We start from the raw sequence: 27,816 nt of genomic DNA, 5'->3' as shown, positions 1-27,816 counted from the left end.
GAGATGATCAGCACAATCACAATATGAAGCCGCAAATTCATTATGGGGATGAATCTGCATCAAAAGTACATCAATTCAAATGATGGCTACGATTTTGGTTTCGAAGAATATCAACATAATACTTCTAAACCAAAAGGGGGTAAGACAAACGAATAATGGAGAAGTTTCAGAAGTCGAAACTCTATATTTCTCACTGTGCATAAATAAAAGTGCCAAATTCTCAAGCGTCAATTGTTGTCGGTCAAGTGCCAAATAACAAGAACTAAAGGTTATTGGTCAAAGCGCCAAATACCAAACGCCAAAGATCATCTACCGAGCATTAATGATTATCGCTAAATGAAATCATTTACCAATGATTATTGTCAAATCGTCAAAGGCCATTATCGTCATCGCCATATTGCTGACACCAAGGCCATTTTATTATATAAATTTATTGGAATTAATAGCACCACCAAGTTGATACACTATTCTAACCACAGAATTTTTATTTTATATCATCAGTAAGGGTGATATATCAATTTTGATTTATTATTTTTGGTAGGGCCTATAAAGTCAGCTACATATAAATATCAATGGTAAAGGCAATTCATCATTTACGGCAATGGAATAAGCTTATAAAGCCAATTGCGTATAAATCTTATGGCAAACAATGATGGTGATCTATCATTTATGGTAGCAGAATTAAGCCTATGTGGCCAACTACATATAAGGCTTGTTGTTATCAGTGAAATGCAGAAATCATGTGGGTTGCAGTGAGAAGCCTGTGGCCCTAAAAAGCCTACAAAGAGCATCACATGCACCCATGCAAGCACTTGATGAAGCAATTACATAAGACCCATGTCATTTATACAGTTTTCGACAGTGCCATGAAGGATGGCGAGAAAATGCCCTCTCATGAATGGGTCTAACCTTGCAGATGAAGAAAAAGTGAGTCTCTAAAGTAAGATGACTCCCCAGATCCCTAGCTTGATTTCAATAGTAACTCATGAGGACATGTCTTTGAAGGAAGATGACCCCTCATTGATGGACTAGCGGCCCTAGATTTGGTACGCGAAGGTAGCCTTGTGTGCCTCGTAAACTCTAGAGAGTTACTGTAGCTAACCCTGTGCATAAAACCCACCACGTTCATTACCCCGATAGCCTCACTGGACCCCTCTGATGGATCACGATTTGTGAACTCCCCAGCCGCGATAAGTCCAGTGAACTCATAAGAATTACAGAGACCATTCGTATAAGACTCGACTCCAACTACTTATGAGTCTAAAAACTATGATTGCTCCACTACTCATGAGCTTAAACTGTGTGTGGAAACTGACTGAAATAGAAATTTAGCACTGTCTATTAAAAGAAAACATGTAGACAACATCATGCTAACAATCAAAGATACCATACAGAAGCATGTTTACTAGAATTGATCATTCCTCATATATTCATAAAATTTCTGAATTATCAAAATGCATTCATAATGTTAAAGAACAAAAAGATTCATATATCTTCTGACATTCCTAACGCAAGTATGTATTGTAAAAAATCCTCCTTTAATTGCACTTCCACAGCTGCATTATCCAGTTCAACGTCGATGATAAGCTTAATCTGATCAGGAACGTTAGTTAGTTCTTGCTCTCGGGAGATTATTGTTACTTCCCCCTTTGAAATCTCTAATCGTTCTAGATTAGCTATTCACCTATTGACTTCGATATCAGCTTCAAGCTTGTTAATCCTCAAATTGGCTTCCCGCTGCTGGGCCTCCAAGTCAAAGATTTGTTGTTTAAGGCTTAAAATCTTCTTGCTTATGATCACCGAGGAATGCTTGGACGGTCTCACCTGCTCTTCGAGTGAGCTAAATTCTTTATCATACCTAGAGATTGTTGTTGCTGCCATGGAAACTTTATCTCTAAGTTATGATTACTCTTTTTGGCAAGCAAGAATCTCGGGAGCGATAGTCATGTCTTGAGCAGCTCCTAATTTGCGAAATGTCTCGCAGAAATGAAAAAGAGATTCGTGCAAAGGAGTGATGTTAATCTTTGCTATCCTCACAGCATTTTCTAGGGATGCCAGTACTGTTTCCAAATTCGACCATTAGGTGGGATCTTTAAAAATGTATATGGCTACTGATAGAGAACTCTTCAACAAAATCAATGTAGGAGGAGGAATCTTCTCTAAGGATATCATATTCGAAACAGTAACAACAGAGTTGGAACTTGCGAAGCCGCTGGAAACAGGGCGAACTAAAAAACATATATGAAAGAAAGTATGAATCAGAGGATGAATTGCAAAATACTATTATAAAATAGGGGAATGGGATAAAATATACCTGTAGCCTTCAAAATCATTCGAGCAGGAATTGGTGCCTCTACAGGTTGCATTTCTTCAGGAAGGGAAGACGGACCAGGCTTGCCTGAAGCCATGTTAGCAAAGATGGTGCTCTAGCTTCGGGGCTAGACGTAACTGTAGTTGGAGTAGCAACATCAATTGACTCTGTTGGGAAAACTATTTCATGAGCTACTCTACTAGTTTTAACTAGAGGCTGAAGAGATGTCCTAGCTTTTCTAGCAGAGCGTTTACCAAAAGAAGGAGTAATTGTGATGGTTTGAACAATGCCTATGGAAATTGGGAGAGTCTCTGGAACTGTTGCAGTATCAGCAGAAGGATATGAAAGAATTGTGCATGGAAGGGGAGAATAATTGCAACTGAATGATATAGTCAAGTCAGCTCCAGGTGTATCTTCATACTCTCCATAATCGAGAGGCTCTTTATCTTTGTCAACTCTTGTAGTTTTGGTATGGGGAATAGTGTCCTCTTGAGGGACTTCTTAGTCAACTTCAGTAGTAGTAACGACATGCTCATCATCCGCCACGTCTACCTCTGCTTCCTCTCCTTCTCTGTCTTCTTCTTCTTCTTCATTTGCATTCAATTCACCCTCTTCCCCTGAGTCACCAGAAGATGATTCACTCCCGGTAGAAGAAGAATCACCAGAAGAGGACCCTTCACCTTCTTTCTCTGAAGATGATGAAGATGATGATGAATCCATGATTAGCTCTTCAATGACCACCTGCTTCCCCTTTTGTGGGGATTATCTCTTCTCGGTAAGGACAAGATCTTCTGTAGCAGTGATCATGTAAGTGCTATGGTTTCATGCTCCTTTGATTGTCAAATTTGGTAGTGCCAAAGCCTCAATCTATGTCTTGTGTAGCACATTGATATATATGTTCAAGGCAATGCATCATATGTACAAGGACAATGCTTCAAGTCAAGAACAAAGATCTACTTCAAGAACTGCAAGATCAAGTACATTGTTCTCTTCTAAAAGCTTCAAAGTTTTAAAGCTGCATCGAAAGATGAGATCTTGTTCAAGACTCAAGGTGAAGTACAACTCAAGAACTACAAGTTCAAGCTTCCAATAATCTCAAGTTCAAGCTTCATTAAGTGTCGCGATATCAAACTTTATGAACTTCAAAGACCATCCATCATTTGAAGAAAAGAAGGTTCAATGTTCATACTTTATGTTTAAGGTATGAAAGACCTTAGATTGACCTTATGGTAGGTCATTTTGGATACATAAGTCAATCGCTTATTTTATAAGTGTTTTGGTCTGTTTTTAGACTACTTCTGGACTCTGTTCGACTAGTCCTAGCACTGGCTCGACTAGTCCAAGAAATTCCAAGACCAGTCTTAAGTTTGTTGCAAATTTTTAAAATTTTTTAGTAAGCCACGACCAGTCCCGGAGTCTGCTCGACCGGTCGTGTGAACAGTGCATGACTCGTTCACGACCAGTCCATCAGCTATGACTCAAATTCCAGCAACTGTTTCTGGTTCCTCACGACCAGTCGTGGACAGGTCACCTAATTTATGAAGTTCTCCTAATTGACAAACCAGATACTTCATCAAGTTAAAATAACTCTGAACTGAGGACTATCAAAGATCATCCAACCGCTCAAATACTTGGAAACCCTTTCACTGGTGTGCGCACTCGTAGTCAACTAGAACATATATATAATTATGTGTGTTTTACATCTCAAATCGAATCGGGAAATGTAAAAGAAGCTCTTACTGACGAAAATTGGATAGTTGCGATGCAAAAAGAGCTTAATCAATTTATAACAAATGATGTTTAGTACTTAGTTCCTAGACCTAAAAATAAACATATTATCATAACTAAGTGAATTTTCAAAAATAAGTCTGATGAACTTGGTAATATAATTTGAAACAAGGCTAGAATGGTTGTACAAGGGTACACTCAAATTTAAGGCATCGATTATGATGAAACCTTTGCCCCATTAGCTCATCTTGAACCAATCAAACTATTTATATCCATTGCCAGCTTTGAAAAGATCAAAATATATCAAATGGATGTAAAGAGTGCTTTTTTAAATGACGATTTACATGAAGAAGTATACGTTGAACAACCAGCGGGTTTTAAAGACCCTAAGAATGATGATTATGTATACCACCTATAAAAGGCTCTCCAAGGTTTGAAACAAGCTCCCAGGGCATGGTAGAAAAAATTGACTAAGTTTCTACTAAGTCACAAATTTCAAATGGGAAGTGTTGAAAAGACTCTTTTTGTTAAGAAACATAACGATCATATCTTAATCATACAGATCTATGTTGATGATATTATTTATAGATCTACCTGTACTAACTTGACTATTGAGTTTGTAGATTTAATGAAATCTAAGTTCAAAATGAGCATGGTTGAGGAATTGAATTATTTCCTAGGGTTAAAAGTAAAATAACAACCCGATGGTATTTTTATTTCTCAAACCAAATATGCTTTGAACTTAATTAAAAAGTTCAGATTTGAGAATGAAAAAAAAATTGATACTCCTATGAGTACAACATTAAGACTCTCAAAAGACTCTGCAGGTAAAAGCATGGATCCTAAATTATATCGTAGTATGATTGACGGTTTACTTTACTTAACTGTAAGTAAACCTGATATTGTTTTTAGTGTTGGTATTTGCGCTAGATATCAATCTGACCCTAAAGAGTCCCATCTAACTACTGCTAAGCGGATTATGCGATATATCGCAAGTTCAGCTAATTTGGGTCTCTGGTATCCATATGATACTAGTGTTCAATTGGCTAGATACACAGATGCTGATTGGGCTGGTAATATCAATGATAGGAAATCAACCAGTGGTGGTTGTTTCTATATTGGAAATTATTTAGTTTCTTAGTTTAGTAAGAAGCAAAGTTTCACATTGCTCTCAACTGTTGAGGCTAAATACATCATATCTGGAAATGCATGTACTCAGCTTGTATGGATGAATAGAATGTTAGGCGATTATGGAATTGTACAGGATTCAATGGTTTTATATTATGATAATTCCAGTGCAATAAATATATCTAAAAATCCAATTTCGCATTCACGAACCAAGTACATTGACATTAGATATCACTACATTCGTGAATTAGTGGAAGAAAAAACAATCACTTTGGATTACATTCCAACTGAGACTCAACTTGCTGACATTTTCACTAAACCGCTCGACAAAAACAGGTTTAATAAATTGAAATTTGATCTTGGTATATGCAATTTAAATTGATTATTCATGCATTTCTGTATTATAGTTTATATATTTATTAAATTATATTTTTAAATTTTAGAATTATGTGAAGAATGCATGTTTTTGTCTTTGCACGACCAGTCGAGGACGTACTCAACCAGTCATGGCATGACCGGTCGAGGACGTCCCACGACCAGTCATGTAGCGTGCTAGATCTTTTAATTTGGGAAAAAACCCTTTCTTTTTTCTACAATGGGCCATAGCATGACTACTCGTACCCATCTTCTTGATTCATTAAGGTCAGTGCATTATTTCAGTTTTTCTTATAGATTCAAGCTTTAATCACTTCATTTTCTTCATTGAGTGCTTGATTTTAAGTTTTCTTGAAGTTTTTGGGGTTTTCTTCTCCAAAATTTGATTTTGAAGAAACCCACTCTACATCTTTTACAACCTCTTGATTCTTTCATTTCTTAGTTGTAAATGGATGCTAGAGGTAAAAAAAAACTTCTTATAGTGCTTCCTCATCTAGATCGACACCTTTAACAAGGCGCCATCTTCGGTCACCCGAAGATGATCCCTCATATGTGCGGGATTTAAGATTGTACAATGTTATTGTTGAGCGACCTGTGCATGTTGAACACATTGCTCCTTTTGGTCTCCTTCCACTTCTTCAAGCTATAGGATGGGCTAACATTCTACATTAGGGTGGGCCGGCATACCGGTCTATTGCGCTGGCTATGTTCGCATGCATTTCTGATTTCTCTACAGAAAATTTAACTTTTAAAATTACTACTAAAGAAGGCCCATTTGAAATTGACTGTCATCTAATTTCCGCTCTAATGGACATACCTGTTAATGACGAGGGTATTCCTATTCACACTCTAGTTGAGAAAGCCTAAGAATAAAAAAACGCATGCTTACTAGAGCATTATGCAACATAGATGCGCAATGGAGTTAAAATGGGAATACGCTTGCTTCCAAGTACTTGTTACCCAAATTCATGGTTCTTCATCAAATATTTATTTCAAATCTGTATCCATGTTCTGGTAACAAAACAGAACTGACTTCCTTTATGGTTCAAATTTTGCATTCCATCATTTCAGGCTCAAATATCTGTCTTCCTTCTTTGATCTGTCATTCTATCATTCAATTTCGTCTCCATCTTGGACACAGTGATATTCCATTTGCATATCTTATGACTGTGTTAGCTACTTACATGCTAGTAGCTATGCCTGTTAGAGAGGCTCCCATTCATCACCTTATTTTCAACAACTCCAATATTAACAAGATGAATTTAAGGTTGGCTGATGGCCAAGTGGATGGTGGTGGAGCTGAAGCAGTGAATGAAGAAAAAGGCGAGCTACCTCCTGATGATATAAATATGGATGATATCTTCAATGAGATTGAATCAGATTCTGAGGCTGACCTTGACTATCAGCCTTCTAATTTTGCTGAGCGATTACAATCTGTTGATGAACAGGTGGCTTAGATTCGTGTAACCCAAGATTCTCAATTTGCTTATATGCGCAAATATATGAGGCGTATTAACAAGAGTTTACACCAAATTGATCCATCTATTCCTGCATCATCTTCTGGATTTGATTAAGTTTTTTTTTTTTTTTTAGCTGTAATATCTCTTGTGATACTTTCAGTTTTTGAGACTGACTTTGGATGAATTTGGTTTATGCTAGTTAATAATATGTGATCTTTGAATTTGCTTATATCTTTCATAACATGAGTAGTTTGCTTCCTTATTCCTCTTTTCTTTTCCTCTTCCATATCTTAGTTGCTTCCTTTGTCATATTGTGACAAAAAGGGGGAGAATATTTTGATATGCTTGTATGGAAATGGATTGGATTGGGATTGGATAGTAGTATATATATATTTTTTATGGATATATGTATGCTACTCAGGGGGAGTAAGTAAGGAGGTGTTTTGACTAGTTCATGATGTTGTATGCTAAGCTGATGATAACTGGTGCATGACTCTTTAACTAAGCTGTAACTGGTTTTCTTTTATAACTGGTGCATGATTCTTTATTGAGATGCTTCTCTTATTTTTTGAGTGTGTTTTGTCACAAAGTTGATAAAAGGGGGAGATTGTAAGTGCTATGGTTTCATGCTCCTTTGATTGTCAAATTTGGTAGTGCCAAAACCTCAATCTGTGTCTTATGTAGCACATTGATATATATGTTCAAGGCAATGCATCACATGTACAAGGACAATGCTTCAAGTCAAGAACAAAGATTTACTTCAAGAACTGCAAGATCAAGTACATTGTTCTCTTCTGAAAGCTTTAAAGTTTTAAAGCTGCATCAAAAGATGAGATGTTGTTCAAGACTTAAGGTGAAGTACAACTCAAGAACTACGAGTTAAAGCTTCCAATAATCTCAAGTTCAAGCTTCATTAAGTGTCGCAATATCAAGCTTCATGAACTTCAAAGATTGTCCGTCATCTGAAGAAAAGAAGGTTCAATGTTCATACTTTATGTTTAAGGTATGAAAGACCTTAGATTGACCTTAGGATAGGTCATTTCGGATATATAAGTCAACTGCTTATTTTATAAGTGTTTTGGTCTGTTCTTAGACTAGTCCTAGACTCTGTTCGACTAGTCCTAGCATTGGCTCGACCAGTCCAAGAAATTTCAAGACCAGTCCTAAGTTTGTTACAAATATTTGAAATTTTTTGGTAAGCCACAACCAGTCCTAGAGTCTTCTCGACCGGTCGTGTGCACAGTGCACGACTCGTTCACGACTAGTCCAGCAGCTACGATTCAAATTCAAGCAACAATTTTTAGTTCCTCACGACTAGTCGTGGATAGGTCACGGCCAGTCGTGGAACGATTTTATCCGATCGCGCTCAAAATTTCAAAAATCAGTTCGTCTTACGACCAGTCGTAGTATCCACAGGACCAGTTGTAGATGTGATTTCTGTAACTATAAATAGAGCACGATTTTCAGAGTTTGATATCCAATTCAAGTAAAATCAAGGCATCACTCTGAGCGATAAGTTTGTAATCTTCTTAAGCTAGACTATGCATATTTAATATTCTCTTTTTATTAGCTTTTCATATTTGATTTTGTTTCCGCATTCCAATCTGATTTGAAAGAGGAATTATGATATTCCACTTCTTGGAATCAAAATCAAATAGAGCTAGTCCAACTTGATTTAATTTAAAATCAATTAGAACCAAGAACCATTTCATAAGTGAGTATTAGACATTAAACTTCTATTCGAACTTCTACTCCATCTTGGTTCTTCTAGGCTACAACAAAAGGAGAATTCCAGGTATTTTACATTATTGTAATTTCCATTGTATTGGTTTCTTTTGAGATTAAGCCAGAAAAATCTCATTCTTTTTGGTTATCTAAGGAGAGCCAGAAAACTCAGATAGTGGGGTTTTTGAATTGTGTAAGCCCACTTGAAAGACACAATTGTGAGGGTTTTAGGTGAACCTGAGAAAAACCTATTTTCATAGTGAATGCTAATATCCACTATGTGAGGATATTAGGAGTGGAGTAGCTGTGTGGCTATTGTTGAACAGTTGGTGTACACACAGGCGAACCATTATAATTCTTTGTGTTTGGATGTGTGATTTATTTTCTATATCTTTTATCATTCAAGTTTGTGGGATGTATTTGTGGATGTGAATGTTGTAATCATTTACATTTCAAGCATTGTGGTGAATGTTGTTATAGCTTATATTTCCTTTCAAGCTATTTCTTTTTATTCCTCTTCAGTTTGAGTTTTTGATACTCATATCGTTCTAGTAAGGTTGTCCTACCATAAACCCTTGGTTTTTATGGTGCAAGGTTGTCCTTAGAACATCATTTGTATCAACTTCTCAATACTAGAATTTTGAGGTTGCTTTACATTTCAGTATTGTGAATTGATTATAGTGTTATCTTTCCTTTAATTTTTTAATTTCTGCTGTTATCATTTTAATTTGGCATAGTCCTATTCACCCCCCCCCCCCCCCCTCTAGGACATCTAGCTTCGCCTTTTCAGATCACAGGAGATACAAAAGACCTTGCCCGAGTCTGCGATCTGGTAACAAGAGATGATGAATCTCTTCGAGCGGATGGTAGTCAAGGAACAGATGGAGATACAATTTGAAGTTTGGAGGGTCCAGCAGCTGCTGGAGTTGGAGTGAGATCAGTTGGTGTAGGAATATGAGAGATTTCAGCAGCAGCAGTAGTGGCATCTTCCCTACCAATATGCCTTCTTTGAGCCTTCAGATGTTCCAAGGGAAATCCATGGGCAATCAAGCCCTCAAGAGTGTTGGCAGGCTTAATCTCACGAATCAGTTCTTCTAAAGATATTTTTGCACAAGCCTCACCAGGGGCGGGGGCACGGTCTCATTCGACAATATGTCCCACTCCTTCCACAAGATTGCACTTTCTGATTCTCAGGGCAAGTATCCATATGGGAGAATCCACTGGCATACAGCGACGAATCAGGAAAGATTGGTATGCCCACCATTTTATCCATGGATACGTTATGCGAACAAAACATTCGAAGCCAGGAATGATCAATTTCAAATTAATTCGCACTACAAGCAACTGTCTTCAAATTAATCCCCAGTTGTAGGGTCCTACACCGTGGCTCCTCATAGTGCGGGTCACCACTTCAGGATGCTCAGGAACGGTTTGATCATACCCAAATTGTCGCGCGAACCTACTTGGGTAGTAGGGTTCCCTCCAAAATTCGATGCCTTCCCGCAATGGCAGACTATTGAACCATATCAAAATAAAGAAAGCACGTTCAGCCGGATGAAGTTTCTCGTCATGAAAAGTCTCATGATCTACAATATACTGAGAGAATGAGAATTGATAAAAGTCGATAACATCAGTCGACTCGATCTTGTTGATCACCCATTCATATGTTCTTTTCAACATCACTCTCTTCTGATAATGGCACAGTGGAATTCGTGAAAGATGAACATAGGCCTTCTCTAGGTCATCATACGTTCAAGGAAAATAAACACCTAGCCACCCAGAAAAATAATGCATGGTGTGAACACCGGGTTAACTCTGACAGATGGGTTCTGACAATGAGGAGCGGCGTCACCAAAAGCCATATATAGTGAATAAAGAATGGGGGGTGCTAGTGAATATTTCCGATCCTCCGCTAATCCTCCTATGTAACAAATACGAAAGGTCTAATGGCATCAGCCCATTTAGAGCTTGGAAGCATGACAATGCTGAGCCAATAAGCAAGGAAGGCTGCCAATTCACCCTTGGGGGTATATTCTGTAGGATTCCTTATTCTGCGATAGGCGTTCTCCAAGTCATCAGAATGAATGTTTTTAAATCTGTAAAGAAGAAGAGAAGGGTAAGTAAGATGAGTATCGATAAAATGCATAAAGTCATGATATAAGGCAAAGAAATATACCGTAGCTCCTAAGAAAAGTGACCCAACCAAAGAAATTGGGGGATCTTCATGATGTCAGGAAATTTGGACATTTCTCTAAATAGTTCGACTGAGGCATCAGATACTAATGCCTATCTTTTAGAAGGTGAAAAATGTGAGAACTCTTCATTCGTAAAGATATATTCATCATAAAAGTGACTCGTTATAGGGAGTCCTGCCATCTTGTGGAGGTCCCAAAGAGTAATGCTAACCTCACCCAGAGGTAGGTGGAAGGAATTGGAGGTAGGACACCAATAGCTAAGGAATCCCTTATAGACCATATGGTCCTTATGGAAATTCTCAGAAGTGGCTTCGATGGCGCCATAGAGGCCAACTTTTGTTAATGCAGCATAGTGTTTATTGGGGATGGCTTTGGCCCAGTCAGCATAATATTTACGTGAGGATAAGAAATCACGTGTGCGGAATTCTTCATTTCCCCATAACGATCTTCTATCTCTGAAGCATTGGCATATTGTTTCGTATAAGGCTGTGGGAAACAGTTCATGGGGGTTGTAGTAAGGAATGAGGAATCACATAAGATGAATACCATCGACTCACTATTTTGATCCTCTCTCTGACAAGATACCCTCCAACATTCTAGGTTCTTTCATGGACTAGTTCAAAGTATACATAATTCTACTTTGAGTCAACCAATCTATGGGTTTGCTTTGAAGGATAGACAGATGGCGACGAATGTTCGGAGGGACTATCAGCACATTCCTGAAAGGGCTATTAAATTTTATGATACTATCTTTGTATCGCCCCGTACTTTTCAGTACTCGGGTGTTACCATGTCATCCAACTTAGTATGAACGCTAACATAGCTTACTTGAACGTTCACCCTCATTCTAGGCTAAATTAGACCGCCGAAAGTAATCCCCATCCACGTGTCAAACTATCCATTATTGGTTCTCAAAATGGTCCATTACGACTTCAAAGACACCTACTCTAGGACTCCAATCACTCAGACAAACCAATCAAATCGTTCATTTTAATACCAGGACTTGTGTCATCCGATCCACCATCCGTCATGCCCATAACATCTCGTAAAGTGATCTGCCAGTTGATCTCACTAATCAGACAATTCTCGTATGTTCAACACTTGAGTGTTACCATGAAAAACTAAAATTTGGTTATACACACATGGGTCATGTTAACTTATTTAATGACCCATCTACGCTCTAGCATGAACCCGGTCGTTGGGGTTAATGCTCATCCATAGATGAAGTCGTCCACCTAACGGTTTTCAAATGCATCGTCATGTCATCAGGATAAACTTAATTCTAAGACTTCAACTACCTCAATGGACAAATCAAACCGTCCATCAGGTTCCCAACTTCCCTTAGGGCAACTCGTGATTCAAAATAAAATAAAATAAGTATAGTAAATACGTATATATAGACGAATCAGTTGTAAAAGGGTATAATATAACATCTGAAGAAAGAGCCATCACATTTAGTACAAGTAAAGATAAATTTGGTAATAATAATGTCATTAAAGGTATCATAGCAATAATACTTAGGTTTTAAATGAATATTAGCCCATATCATGTATAATCCAATGGTTGATTTCCAACTAAGGGATCCCAATGGTTATTGACAATTAAATGTTAGTCAATCCAATCGTTGGACTGTTTAAATTAACTGTGATTAGTAATTAGACATTCATGTGATGTGGCCCATATAATAGTTAAAGTAAGCGGAGGAGTAGATACATGAATCATAATGGTTGATCTACCATGAGGACAATTCTGCCTAGAAGTAGACCCTACAAATTAACTCAAAATAATAATGGTTGAAATTTATTATAATAATAGCATTTAATGTTCTAAATTCATAGAACAGGTGGTCTCAGTCATATAAATGAATTCTTAGGGTCCTTTTAACCATTGACGATCGATTTCAGGATGATTTGATTGTCAGATCGACGAGAGTCCACAAAAAGGACCTAAACCAAGTTGTGGGCCCACCTAAACTTTAGACCTGCCTGATATTTAGCCAGAGGCCCTAAGTAAACTCCTAAAAACAAAGGGATGGAGTGGATTTCTATAAACATCACTGTGGACCCCACACCTATTATGTGTGTGCACCAAACCAGGGGCCTGGTCAAATTAGGTTTGACCTGTGTCTAGCTAAAAGAGGCAACAGCCTCTTCCATGTTTCTCCCGCTAGCAAAATTTTGAACTGAGGATGTCTATTTTGATTGCATGTGGCCCACCATGAGGAACCATCAAGACGATCAGAACTATCTATCATGTCCACAACGCGAGGTTAACCAAAACCTTACCCTTCCCGTGCGTGAAAACACACATGCGTGCCCATGGTTTCTGGCGAAATCAGGCTACTTGCAATGCAATTCCAAAAATAGAAACTGCGTTCCATTCGCTTTCAGCCTAACAATCCGTGTCACGCCCCAAACCCGAAAATTGGATTCATAGAAATCCCGATTGCCGAATCTGGTGCCGACAGCCTCCGTAGTACCCCATTCTCGGATCCTAGCGTTCACACGCCAGATTCCGATCCTGGGATCCTACAAGGAGGATTTTTTTTTTTTTTGCCAATGTACATTTATCTCGTAATAAGCATAACCACAAGTATACCCAAATCATAAAGGCAACATCATCATCATATATCCACTAATATAATCATTTGAATACAATGCTGAAAGGGAAATACATATATTGAAATCAAAGCTCCAGAATACAACTGCACGCTCCAAGCTCAACGCTGCTGCAACCTAAAAACACCTGCACGCATCTATCGTGCATAAGCTTATAGAAAGCTTAGAGGGTGGTGTAAGTGTGTGCACAAGGTAAGTGCCAAGTATTCGATACAATGCCATTATCATACAAACTGGAAGTACTGGTAATCCATAAACCGTACAATATCGGAATAAGCAAAGATACTAGCAAGATCATGAATTATCTGAGTAAACAGAAATGCTCACAAGATCATAGATCATACGATAACAGAGTAAGCGGAAATATGAACAAGTCCATGAGCCAATCGATATATACGCAATATATAACAGCTACGCAAACGAGGAGTCATAAAGAGCCAAATATCAAATGTAGAGGATGCAATACAATATACATTTCTGATGAGTAACACAAATAGCATCAGTCGTACCTAGACCATATAACCATATAAATGCAATTGGGTATATAATTCCTTATGTGTTCACAAATACGTCAGCCATATATAAACCATATAAATGTAGAAACACAGTAACCCAAGATGTCGTATGCCGCGGATGTAATGCAATATGCGGTGCGGATGGAATGACCATACTGGAGTGTGAAGTAGGGATGGTAGTACATAGTATCGCAGGCTATGGGGTCCATCACAAGAGACTTCTATCCAAACCAGTCCCATACCTAAATTTGGATAGTCAGACTCAATGTGGTAGACTCCTGATCTCAGGTTAGTCGCGCGCCCCAACCGAAATCCTGGCCATTGCGAAGGCACACGTATCAACTAGTTGCTTACCACCAACCCGAGTAGATAGTGAATGAATGAATGCATGAATGAGTATGCAACTCCTGCTCACTAAATCCACATATCAGTACGGTTCATCTCTGGGATCATCACCGGGGTTTAGTACACTCCAAATGGCACTGCCGCTCTCCCAGCCGCACAGTCCAAGTGAGCATAAGAAACCTCACTATCCGCCTTGCCAATAGTCTGCCAATACCTATCCGGCACGTCGATAGCGGACCCATTCACGAGCTGGTCAAACTCAGCCTAGTATTGCCCCCTACCCTCGGGCGAGTAAGGCCACACCCCCTCCCAACCGACCACGACACTGTTGGAGACGCGGCCTACTGGTATGTGTCTCTCGGGCGCTCTTGTATCGACTCGGTATAGACGTTGGGGCGTCTTCGGGGAACGGAGGTTTAGGGATTTTCACCCAGGGACATCTATGGCGCCCGTATGCTAGAACCAAACATTTCGGTGTCCTATCTGGCTATTCACGATATGCCCTGTGGAGGCTACGACCCTGATGTCGCTAGGGCGTATAGTAATCATTATGAGAGATGCATGAGTCTTACAATCCATTCATGCATCGATCCTGCACATACCGTGTGCTCATGTGAGATAACATCCACCTATCCGGGAGTCTCATAACAACATGCTCAATGACATATGCAATGATCAACCACCTCTCATAACAAACATGCAGATGATGCGTATGGGCATGTATCATGATGCTATCTGTTGTCACATACTCATAACTGGTATCCACAACCAGCATCGATAATCGACCTCGACCATGTGGACACTTAACCAACATTGCCCCCAAGGAATGGCCTACATAGAGTCAAACATATAATGGGCCCACGGCCTCACACAAGGGCCTAATATACAACACAATGGGTCTTACTCAAAGGCCACATATACACAACAGGTGGACCCTGCTCATGGGTCTAATACATATCACAATGGGCCTTGCCCATAGGCCTCAAACACAGGACATGCGGGCCCTACACATGGGTCTTGAATTCATTAAATGGACCATGCATCATAGGCTTAATACATATCACAATGGCCCTCAACTACGGGTCACATATACATCATGCAGGTCTCGACAATCGGCCATGGCAATCGAATTCGATACTCAGAATCGGCCTCGACAATCGGAACCGGCCAATACAATCGACCTCGACAAATCGACACCGATAATCTACATCGATAATTAGCACCGACAATCAGCTTCGATAATCAACACCGACGACCGGTCACATAGACAAGACTGGGTCCATAGATGAACATCTGATCAATCATAATATAAAGATCAGCCCTCGACCATGGTTATATCAAATCTGGTAGCATGGAGCCATCCGTCCATGGTAAATGGGGCCCACTTATTTGGGTTAACCCACTAAGAGAATGATGAGAATGGGCCTAATAAGGCCTAAGGAAGGGTCACAATGTGGACATCTAACCATCACTGCCCAGCAATGTGGACATTTAACCAACATTGCTCCCAAGGAGTGGTCCACATAGAGTCAAACATAAGATGGGCCCAAATATCCAACAAGTGGGCCTCAAATAGTCATCACAGGTGGGCCTTACACATACAGCACGTGGACCTACACATCGCGGTGGGTCGATACATTGGGCCGCACGCCACACCAATGGGCCTCAATTCAACAAGTGGGCCGCATCAATGAGCCAGAAATACATCTCAATGGGCCTCATCACAAGAGTAGGAATATTTCACAATGGCCTCACTAAATGGGTCGGAAACACATCTCAATGGGCCACGACGTATGGGCCGAGTATATATCACAATGGGCCACGACCCATGGGCCGCAACCCGTGGGCCTCAAATACAAGTGGGCCACATTAATGGTGCCCATATATAAACCTCAGGTGGGCTCTGCTCATGGGCTTCAAATACATAATATGTGGGCCCTACCCATGGGTCTTATACACATCAAATGGGTCACGCGTCATGGGCCTAATACATGTCACAATAGGCCTTGCATCAATGGGCCGCCCTAATGGGCCTCGTACACATCAAGTGGGTTGTATCAAATAGGCAGCACTAATGGGCCTCGACCCATGGGCCCTGATATATATATATCATAATGGGGTGCCTGCCCTGGATGGCGTGGATAAAGATACATCAAAGTGGGCCTGACAAATGGGCCACAACATACATCAAAGTAGGCCTCATAACATGGTCATACATACATCAAATTGGCCACATCAATGGGCCCCATGTATGTTAAATGGGCCACACTCAATATAAGTGGTGATAATGATTTCCACTACTAAAATTTTCAAGGTCCGCCATAACATTTATTTCCCATCTAATCTAATCATAGGGTCTCAAGATTTCAAAGATAGCCGTTCAATCCTCACCGTGCACTATGGTCCACTTGATAAGTAAATCTGACTTATTTTCGTCCCAAACCTAAAAAAAAGGATCATTTTCCAAAAATGGTTGGACGGTTGGATGAAACACATGCATCATAGTGGGTCCCATAGGGATGGAAGGAATAGATAAGTCACATGTTCCATGATGGAGGTCCACAGTTGTGGACACAACACATACATAAATAAGTCTTAAGTAAGACCCACAAAATGTTTATTTTCCACCCAACCTAGGGCCCAACATACTGTCCATCCAAAATGAGGCCAATATGATGTTTATCTTCCATCCAAACTAGTCATAGGGTCACATGGGCCTAGGGCCCACTGTAATATTTATTTATCATCCAACTTGGGCCACTATAACATCTATTTGCATCCAACCTGTTGATAAGGTCTTATAGACCTGGGGCCCACCAAAATGTTTATTTCCATTCAAACCTGTTGATAAGGTCATACAGACCTGGGGCCCACTACAGTATTTATTTATTTATTTATTTATTTATTTTTATTTTTATTATTATTATTTTTTTTTTTCAACCTTGTGATAGGGTCACATGATCATGGGACCCACTGAAATGTTTACTTGCATCCAATCTGTTGATAAAGTCACATGGGCCAGGGGCCCACTGCAATGTTTACTTGCCATACAACCTCTTTATAAGGTCACGTGGATTGAGCCACTGTAATATTTATTTGTCCACCAAACTTTTGGTACGGTTATGTGATCCTAGGGTCCACCATGATGTAGTTCACAAATCCCACCCATTCATTATGTGTGTCCCACCAATTTAAGGGTCCAAACCGAGTTTTAGGTGGATCCAAGCTGCATGTGGACCCCAGCAGTTGATTCCATGTGGCTTGACATACCACCGCATGAAAGGTGATGGTGTGGGCCATACGAGAACTTTTTATGACTGATTTTTAGAACCAACGTATCAAAAAAGGGAACCTATTAAATGAATGACATGGATGTAGAACATACATCATGGTAGGGTCCACCATTGGGGCCAATGGGACCCTCCCTACTTAACGTTGGACGTCCAGAGAGTCTGGACGTCAATGTACATGCATGCATATTTATTTATTTTTTTCTTTTATCCTAGGTGGGACCCACATTAACCAGATCTACTCCATCCATTATATGTGTCCCATAAAATTAGGGGTCCAAACCAAGTTTCAATCACATCCAAAACTCAAGGAGGCCCCACCGGATGATTTTATATTTTTAGGCATGTTATCACATGATTTTAGATGGTATGGCCCACCCGAGTTCCGTATACAGCTAATTTTTGGTATGGACGGCTGGTCCATGGGGACCCATCAAATGCACGGTTTCGATGTTCAAAATGCATCACGTGGGGCCCACGGCTGGAGCCGTGAGGTCCAGCCAGGCCGTCCGTCTTCTGACAGCAGCAGCTTTGCTGCCTGATGATTCTGTGTTTTTTTTTTTCTCTAAATCTAATTTTTCTAGGGAATTTCTTAGGTGGGGCCCTCATCAGGAAAATCTATCCTGACCATTGCATCTCACGGCTCAATATTGACCAAACAAGACCAATATTGAGTATTTTTCAGCATGTAGAATCGTTGGGTGAGTTTTCAACGGTAAAAATTACCATTTCCTACAGTATGGCCCGCTTGATTGTCAGATTAGCCTCATCTTTTGGCTCAACGCCTAAAATGAGATGAGAAGTGAAATGGGCGGCGTGGATTTTATACATACATCAAGGTGGGGCCTGCATGAGCAGCCCACCTCCAAATACTATTCTTCTTCCTCTCCTTTGCTTATTAGTACACCACCATTTCAGTGCACGCACGCCACTTTAGCCACTCCCTGTCCAGCGTCCCTTGGACGTTGGACAACATAGGTATAACACAATCATCATAGTGGGTCCTACGTGTAGGTGGTCCACGTGTCACCAAGGTGGGTCCCACATGAACGTGGCCCACCATATTTAAATCAACTTGATATTTGTGTGTTTCCATCACTATAAAGTAGGGTCCACATGACTTGTACGGTTGGGATAAAACATACCTCAAGATGGGATTCATCCAAGTGGGCCACACATCACAAAAAAAAATGAGAGGAAAAGAAAGGAGCACCCACCTCGAGATCTCTTCTTCCTTCTTCCGCCAATGCATGATAGAGCCCCAAAGAAACAATTTCAATGGTGGAGATGATCATTGGATGGTGGAGATGGGAGATAGGGAGGTGGGCCACACTAGCTCTCTCATGGGAGCCATGGACGTGGGTTGCTCCATGGAGGGATTGCTTGGAATGGAGAGAAGTGAAAGAGAGAAATGATGTAAGGGAGTGATGGGAGAGAGGGATGGTGAGGTAATGGGAATTAATGAGTTTGACTTATGGGGAAAAGGGAAGGTAAGGTGGTATGGTAGGGTGATGTCACCCCTAGGGTGACATCATAGTAATTAATGTTTCTAGGGAAGTACAACAATAGGGATAGGTGGGTCCCACAATCAAGCGATCAACGGCCTAGATAATGCACGGGCCGGATCTTATAATCTGAGCATCGTATTGACGCACAAGACGCATCGTCGGAACCGCGGCGACGGCACGGTCAAAATGACATAGGTCTCATTTTGAGTCGGCTCGGGTTTACAGGATGTGACTCAAGAGCATGCGCCAATGCTATCTACTCGTCCCGGGTCGCCGAAACTCGACTAGAGGGAACCGTAGAAGTTTATGGAATGGTACAGGCTAGGTTACGGGTCTTACAATCCGCATGCGTTGCCCTCCCACCATCTCAGCCACTGGAATGAACCCATCATAACCATCCATTTCCCTTGAGGTTTAAGGCTCCTTAGCAAGCAAAAACTAAGGTTGGTTTTGGTCCTGCCCACTATTTTTGGAGGTGGTTTCAAGCAGCTTAAATCCCAACCATCTAATCTCAATCCAATGGTCTAGGAAGAGTTAGGGTAAGCATGAAAGGCATAAGGATCGAGCAATAGGAACACCTCCTCCATTTTATGGCAGTTGCACTCGAAAATCCGCATATACCTCCTACCTTCGAACCCACCAACCCAATCTCCTCAAAGCTTCAAAGAAGCTTATGTGCAAGCTTCCTAGGGTCCATATGGACTGCTTTTAAGAGTTAGATTGGTGGAGAAAGTAGAGATGTTGAAGACACCATTAATGGTCGTCTTCTTCTTCTCCGTTCAAATCGCATCAAGACAGCTCGAGTTGAGGCGAGTTCTGGTTGGCTGGAGCTGCTGTTGTCCAGGGTTGAAAGAGAGGGAGAGTAGGAGAATAAAATCCAAGAGGAGGAAGAAAAAACATAAAGGAAGAGGGTGCACTATTGCATCGGCTCGAATCGAGTCGAGCTCGATCGCTGTCGAGTCACGAACTCGAGTCAAGCTGAATTCCTTTGAGTCCCTTGTTGGACATCCTCCAATAGAAAGAGAAGAGAGAAAGTAAAAGAAAGATAGAGAGGGAATTGTTGTTCAACCATCATGACAACTTAGCTCGACTCGGTTTGAAATAAGTCGAGTCTTGGGTCGGACTGAGTTATGGAATGGGCTCACCACACTGAGTTGGATCGAGTCCTACTTACGTTTGGATAAGTCCAGACTCGAGTTAGGTCAATTTGGAGAGAAAAGAAATGAATGTGAGATAGGTGGGCGGTGCAAAGAGGTGTTGTACCGAGTCACGGCCTGACTCGCTGTTGAGGCTAGGTAACGGGTCAAGGCATGAGTCTCGAGTTAAGACAGGATTGGGGTAGACTTCGGTCGAGTCTAGGCCCTGCTAGAATTTCTCCAGTTGTAACGCCCTGAAAATCGGGGGTCGAGCATAACTCAGCTCCCGAGTTCCAAAACATCTCTTATGCAACATATTTAATGATGGATGTATGTTGTCTGTATTAGTGCATAAAATATGAAATAGATTAAGCCAAAGCACAGATATAATTCAGGGATAAGTGAAGAAAGCAAGCGGAAGACTTATAGAAATATATGTGTACAAGTGCAAATCCCTGAAGTACATATACATACCAGGTCGTAATGAAAGTATTACTATCAAAATCACAAGTATCAAATTACATCATTTAGTTCCCAAAAATAATCCCAAAATCCCGTGCATCAGAACGAGGCTCACTAGAACCCGTCTGAAAACTGCATATAGGAGAAAGCAGCCTCATCATCATCTATCTCCCGCTCTGCCTCAGAAGTCACCTCAACATCTGCAACATCAGAACCTAAGACAGAGTCTGGTGGGTGTTTAACACCGCTCCAGAACGTGGGAGTGAGTGATCAACTCAGTAGAACAATAAGGCATAGGTTAACATGTTATCAGTTCAATCAAGCAGTAATGATAAAGCAGAATAAGTAAACAAGTCCTAAGTACTCTTATTAATGCAAGGATGTATGCAGAATGATGCGTGCCCTCACGCGTACACCCTCAGCGTCTTCATCTTACGTTACGCATGACACCACCTCAAAGTGCGCCACATCTACAAAGCACATGCAAATACGGTGCATGAACATGATTACCAAGTTGTTATTAGTCCTTTTTATACAGCAGGATTGGGAAGCTAAAGTACCTTTCTCATATCACCATTCAAACAGTGATCCATTCTAGGGTCGTCAATCCTAGACATCTCATATGATCATATGGTTGTAGATCGTTGCAAAGGGCTCGTCACCAATCAATGCACGCCTATCACACCTTCGCTACTATACTAAGGCTCGTCACCTCAATGCGGTATCCATGCATGCTTGAGGTCACTACAAAGGGCTCGTCACCAATCAATGTAGGCCGACAGCATGAATATAATGTCCCATACCACCATAATCGGCTCACGAGTTTAGTTGCTCACTGGTCACTACGGGGAGGCTCGTCACCCCAGCATAGGCCGACAGCTCGACCACGGTGTCCCATACCACCATGTCTGGCTCATGAGTCTTAGCGGATCAAGGTACCACGGTTAATAGGATTTCATTGGTAAGTTCGGTACCCTAGATTCAAACAGTAGCGTCCAATACATGGTGAACATACATCGGATAATCGGGTTACTTGACGAACTCGACTAGCACGAGCGCACGTTGAGTTGAACGACATAGAGTGCGCAAACACTCCGCATGGCCAAACCACTGCCGACAACTCTAATACGACTCGGGTTCGTCTAATCCCGTCCTTTGTGGCGAAAGCAATCTCAGCCACAACCTTAAGGCAGATTACCGATTTCCTGGACTATTCATAGTCCCAAACACATTACCCTACAACAGATATTCGTATTAAAGGTAGAACAGTAATGGAACAACAACTCAAATCATGTAGTACGCAAGCATTTGAAGAATATCAACTTAACATAAATGTAAGCATAAGCAATGCTTGAAATTAAATAACAAGGAATGTAACTTGCAAGAAGGAAATCATACACATTAGTGGGAGAGTTGAGAATCGCTTCTCAACGCCCATACTAGGTTGAAGTATCACACTTTAGATCATTCGGACATTTCTACAAACACTTAGAATACACAATACAACATATATGACATATGTTGAAAAACACACATTTGGACAATTCCTTTTACCAAGGAGTTGTCATACATACATCTAGCATACATACATGACAAATAATCATGGCAAACACATGTGCATATTTTATACGCATACGGTACTTTAGACATACACATAAAAAACACAAATCTCAAAATAACACATACATATCAGGAACACAAAGCAAACATAACATTTGGCATGTGAAATCTCATCCATAGCAAGAATAAACCATTAACTGGCATTGAAAGCCTTGAAAACCATAACCTATACACTTAAAGTCCGCACCTTAAGCCAGAAAAGAACACCGAACTGATTTCAACGAAAATAGAATACCCTAAAGCAAGGATAGAAATGAGATACAACAACACCAAGACTATTCTAAGCTCTAACACAGATTAGGGTAAGGTTAACTTACCCAAAGATGAACTCAGAATCGTCAGAATAACGATTCAAAGTGAAGGTTCAAGGATGAAGAAGAACAGGAAAGAATCCAAGATGATTCACCAACTTCTCTCTCACTTTCTCTATCTTTTCCTCTCTCTCATTTAGCTAGGGTTAGAGAAAATTCGTATGGAAAAGAGAGCTAGGGTTTTAAGGTCTATAAATAGGCCTAAAATTGATGAAAATAACCCCAGGGACAAGGTATACTTAGGTTATAACCAAAGCAAGCCTCTCTCGATCCAACGAAGTACTTCTGGTGGGCCTATAACCACGAAAGGTCGGACTTAAGCTCACTGACCATGGATCTAGGTCAGGCTGAGTTTTCGTACCAACCGGCTCTTCAGATCAGCCGTGGCGGACCACACTCAATTCAACGGTCACAGAATCTCGATTAGGTCCACAAGCACAAGGACATGCCTGGGCCACCTTCCCTGATCAGAGGGTGAAATTGGGTCAGAATCTAACAGTCAGATTGCTTAAAATCATCGCGCAAGCGACACGACTCAGATTTCATAAAAGCTTAATAAATTTCCAACCGTTCTCACACTCTTCACTCCGAACTCAATCAAATCGACCCAGAACATCATCTGGACTTGATTTTTGAGGTGATGGTCAAGTCCAACATGGTGACCACAACAGCCTAAGATCATCGCTATCGGACTTTCGACGCGCGGTCCAGGTCTGATCCAAAACTTCTAAAAATTCCCCAGAACAACTGGATTTAGCGATGGATCCCAGATTTCAGAGTAACATAGCGCTAACTAATCTACACGTTTAGAGTCATGCAGATCGAATTTAAAGTGATTAATGCGAATTTCACAAGCAATCGAGATTAGCACTAATTACCCTAAAAACAACTACTAGGGAAAGATAAGCACAAAATTTTTAGGGTCATTACACCAGTAGGGGAACCCGATGAAGGAGAATAAGTAGGGGAAGGGAGGACATTGCTGAGTCAACTCAGTTGGATTGGGTTGCTAACTTGGCTCATTCTCCCAAGTTGGGCTGCTGAGCGTGTAGTGCTAGAAGAAGAGGGTCAGAGAATGGAGAGGATGAAAGAAAGGAATGAGGAGAAGAAAGGAGAGAAGAAGTGAGGGTGCCCATTAGTGAGTCGCACCAACTCAACTCGTGGTTGAGCCGTTAGGATGAGTCGATTGGCTTTTGTCCAAGTCCAAATGTTAACGGACTTGTGTCGTGAGGAGAAATTTTTTTAAAAAAAAGGAGAGAGAAATATGGGTTGACTCGATTGAGTTGCATGTGGAGTGGGGTCAACGCAGTTGAGTCGGGTTGTAAAGTGAGCCATCGGTTTGAATTGGAGCTGAGATTGAACTACTAAATAGACTAAGGTGAGTCCACCTTCTCCTTCCTGATTGAAGTTTGTTTTGATTTCAATTATAAATGCTAACCTTATTATCATCATTAGAATTGTTAATACTAAACATGATTAACCATTGGCAAATTACGTATACCAATGTTAGTTATTACAAACAAATTACAATTGTTAAATATAAGTGTTTTATTCTCCACTCTTAAATATTATTATTGAAAGTTATGATCATCATCATTAGATAATATTATCATTTTCCTTATGGAATTAGTATAATTTTGTTAATATGATTATTGGGTGTTAATCCTTATTATATTAGGGTTAATAAAAAATTTATTATTATTATTACTTGTATTATTTAAGAGATTATAAGTCATTGTAAGGGTATTAGTTAATGTCGGTATATTTAAATAGGAACTTGAGAATCATCATTATTTATACTGATTATTTAATACTTCTATTATGACTACTATTTCGTTCATGGTACAAAAATGACAATAATAATAATAATCAGAGTCCAAATCCTAAAATCTAAGTTTAGGACAAAACCCTAGGATGAAAATCCTAATCCTACATTAAAACCCTAAGATAAATAATTCAAACCCTAGGCTATGATCTTAAACCTAAGTAGTGCGTAGAACTTGGATCTAATTGTACAAGTTTATGATTGTGGTAAGATTCAATTCTAAGGGCGCAAGCACTTAGTGACACTAGAAGGTAATTCGGTTCATCAGGTGATGACTTTTCCCCTTAAGCTTTCCATTTTCAAATTGATTTAAGTAATAGTCTTTAATTGAATTACATATGTTATATCATAGCATGCGATCTTTTATCAATTCCTAATGCATGGCTTATACTTGAATGATATTGATAGTTGTGAACCATGATTTTGTATGACAACTACTTACATGATGATTTTCATTTGAACTTTAATTGATAGTTCTTATCATGACTTATTGCGATTATTATGAATCAACTTATGACTGACATGCAATAACTATATGTTTTCTTATGGATTGTTGTGAGTTGCTTATGAATCACTATTCACTATACTTATTAGTGGGTAATCCCTCTTATGTATGTGAACCCATACTTAGGATGTAACAAGATGGAGTGTGGAATGGAATAGACCCTTGACTAGAGGTTATGTGGAACATGAAGTATTAATGTGGGATTTACCATCCATAGGTCATACGGCTTGAGTGGCCTAGAAATGACCTCTTTAACCGCTCTGGTTTAATCTTATCTGACCCCTTTGCCATTTCGATTTAATGTACCAAGCACTCTTTTTCCGCTACGATTTAACGTCTGTCCTATGTTTTGGTGATTGCCTTGTGTGCCTTCGATGGCTTATAATCATGTGATGGAAATCCCTACTCACTGAATTTGATTGGCCACTGGTCAACGGATATCCATTAGACATCCTAAGATAGAGAAACCTCATGAGCCGGGGATGGTGGTCATAAGACACTATGCCCGAGGTGTCGGCCTACGCTGGGTGATGAGCCCCCTGTAGTGACCATTGAGTTACTTAAATTAGCTGATTATAACTGGAATAATAACATTTGGCTAATCATGCATTCATAGCATATTGGCGATGACGGGTGACTAATTCTGGATGCTGTAGCACGTGCCCTAGAGTTATTGGGGTACCATTTCGCTAGCTCCCAGACTATCAACTATTGGCCTATTTTCGGGTGACGAGCCCAGTTATAACTGGATGAGCATTCTCAGGTCGATGATTGCATGGGTAACGAGCCCAAGTCTGACTGGATGAGCATCCCCAGGTCGATGTACATTCACGCATCTATGCATTTAAAAAGACCACATCATGAATTGTTTTGGTTGCCTTGTTTTTTTTTTTTTTTTAACTATGCTTAGCTAAGGCAGTGGTGTGTAATCTTGAGGGGAATTCATACTAAGTTGGTCACTCATCTATCAAATATATAACCGTATAGATAGCATAGGTGGCTTAAGTGATTTTCAGGTTTAGACTGATAAGGAGCCGGGTACAAGTGTCAGGGATGCACAGTTGTATTGCTAAGAGTAGCTGCGTGGTCTCGCGGCTTATATTTATATGCTTTCTGTTATTTTTTTTCCTGTATCAAATCATGTAAATCTTGTACTTGTGAATTTCGAGTTTGTATAAGTCATTATGGGCAACCTTTTGTATACTTCAAATATAAATGAAAATTTTCCTTATGTTAATTTGTCCATTCTACGCTTAACTGTAAAACTCTGAATGACAGCTAACTCTGAAGATAAAGAATATATATATATATATATATATATATATATATATATATATATATATATATATATATATATATATATATATATATGCATGGAATTTGGCTCTTAATAGGTTAACACTCGGGTTTCTGGGAAACGGGTCATGTACTTAGGTCCTGAAAGCACGGGGCGTTACAGTCTTAGACTTTTATGGTATCCTAGTTATTCGGGAGTTTCTTTTTCTTGTGCTCCTTGATTTTCTTCTGAAGTTCTTGGCCTTTCGATTTCTTTTGTTTCTTCCTTGAAAAGGATGACGGCAGTGTATCTTCTCTAATAAGAGATTAGGTGATATCAGTACGAAGATTGGTTATTAATTTCAGCCATGTTTCCCAGTCAATTTCCCGGCCTTGCTTTGGAGGTCCAGTTATATCTCTAGTGATGATGGCTTGGCATATCGGCTAAGAAAGTGTCTTCATTCTATTAGAAAAATCAAGAACTAGCAGAACAAGTTCTTTTATATAGGCAAGTTGCTTCTTGGTTACTTTGATTCTTTTCTTCGGCCTCTCTTCATGAGTAAGTGGGGAAGAGGCAGGTTCAGGAATTGATGAAGGTGCAAGGGAAGAGGAAGTAGGTCTAGGAGTAGAAGAGGGCGCAAGGTTAAGAGAGGAAGATTTAGGAATTTGAGAGTGAGTTGGAGAGAAGGGGAGGCTGGCATGAGAGGGTTGGTCTATTGGAGGACCTACAAAGTGATAGGTTCTCTTTGTACGAGCCATTATGGGAAGATCTGAAAAAGTGGTTAAGTCTGGGAAGTTAAAAAATTGGGTAGAGTTTCAGAATATGGGATTTTGCACTAAGTGCAGAAGAGTTGCGCGAACTCTTAGTTGTGCGGACTCTAAGTTGTGCGACGGCTAAGTAAGACGATGAGTTGAGTAGCGCTAGGGATAAGTAGCGTGACAGAATGAGTAACGCAGAAAATAAGTTGTGCGGGAAGGAAAATTCTAGAAATAAGCAAATGAATGGGGAAGTTCAATATTTAGAGTTGATGGGATCAGATTGGACTAACTCGGGACCCGCTTGTGAGTTGTGTGGAGCCACACAACTCAGTTCACAGACAAGGGATTTTGATCCTTCAAGTTGACCTAATAAGCAGTCAAATTTCAGATCAAGGGGGTGTCTGTTGGAGCATAAAATTTGGTTAAAGGAAAGAATCAAAGAAGGAAGATTGAAGATTGAAGTGTAGTATAAGAGAGATAGAGAGAGAAGTTGAATTGTGCAGATCTCAAGTTACATGGATCTCGAGTTACGTGAGTTATGAGTTGTGTTGGAGTAGGAGTAGCACCGGATTGTGCAACTCATCATAGTGCGCTGACCCGCGCTACTCTCTAAGGGGACGATTAGATTGGAACTTACAAAATGATGCGAAGTGGGGTCCACAACATGGGATTCGAGGGCCTACACATGCGGAAGCCTGTAAATACCCCAGTACCTTTGACAAGTA

The sequence above is a fragment of the Magnolia sinica genome, chromosome 9 (genome assembly GCF_029962835.1).
Source record: "Magnolia sinica isolate HGM2019 chromosome 9, MsV1, whole genome shotgun sequence".
Classification (NCBI taxonomy): Eukaryota; Viridiplantae; Streptophyta; class Magnoliopsida; order Magnoliales; family Magnoliaceae; genus Magnolia; species Magnolia sinica.
The sequence above is the reverse complement of the archived record's forward strand: the minus strand, read 5'-3'. Positions refer to the sequence as shown.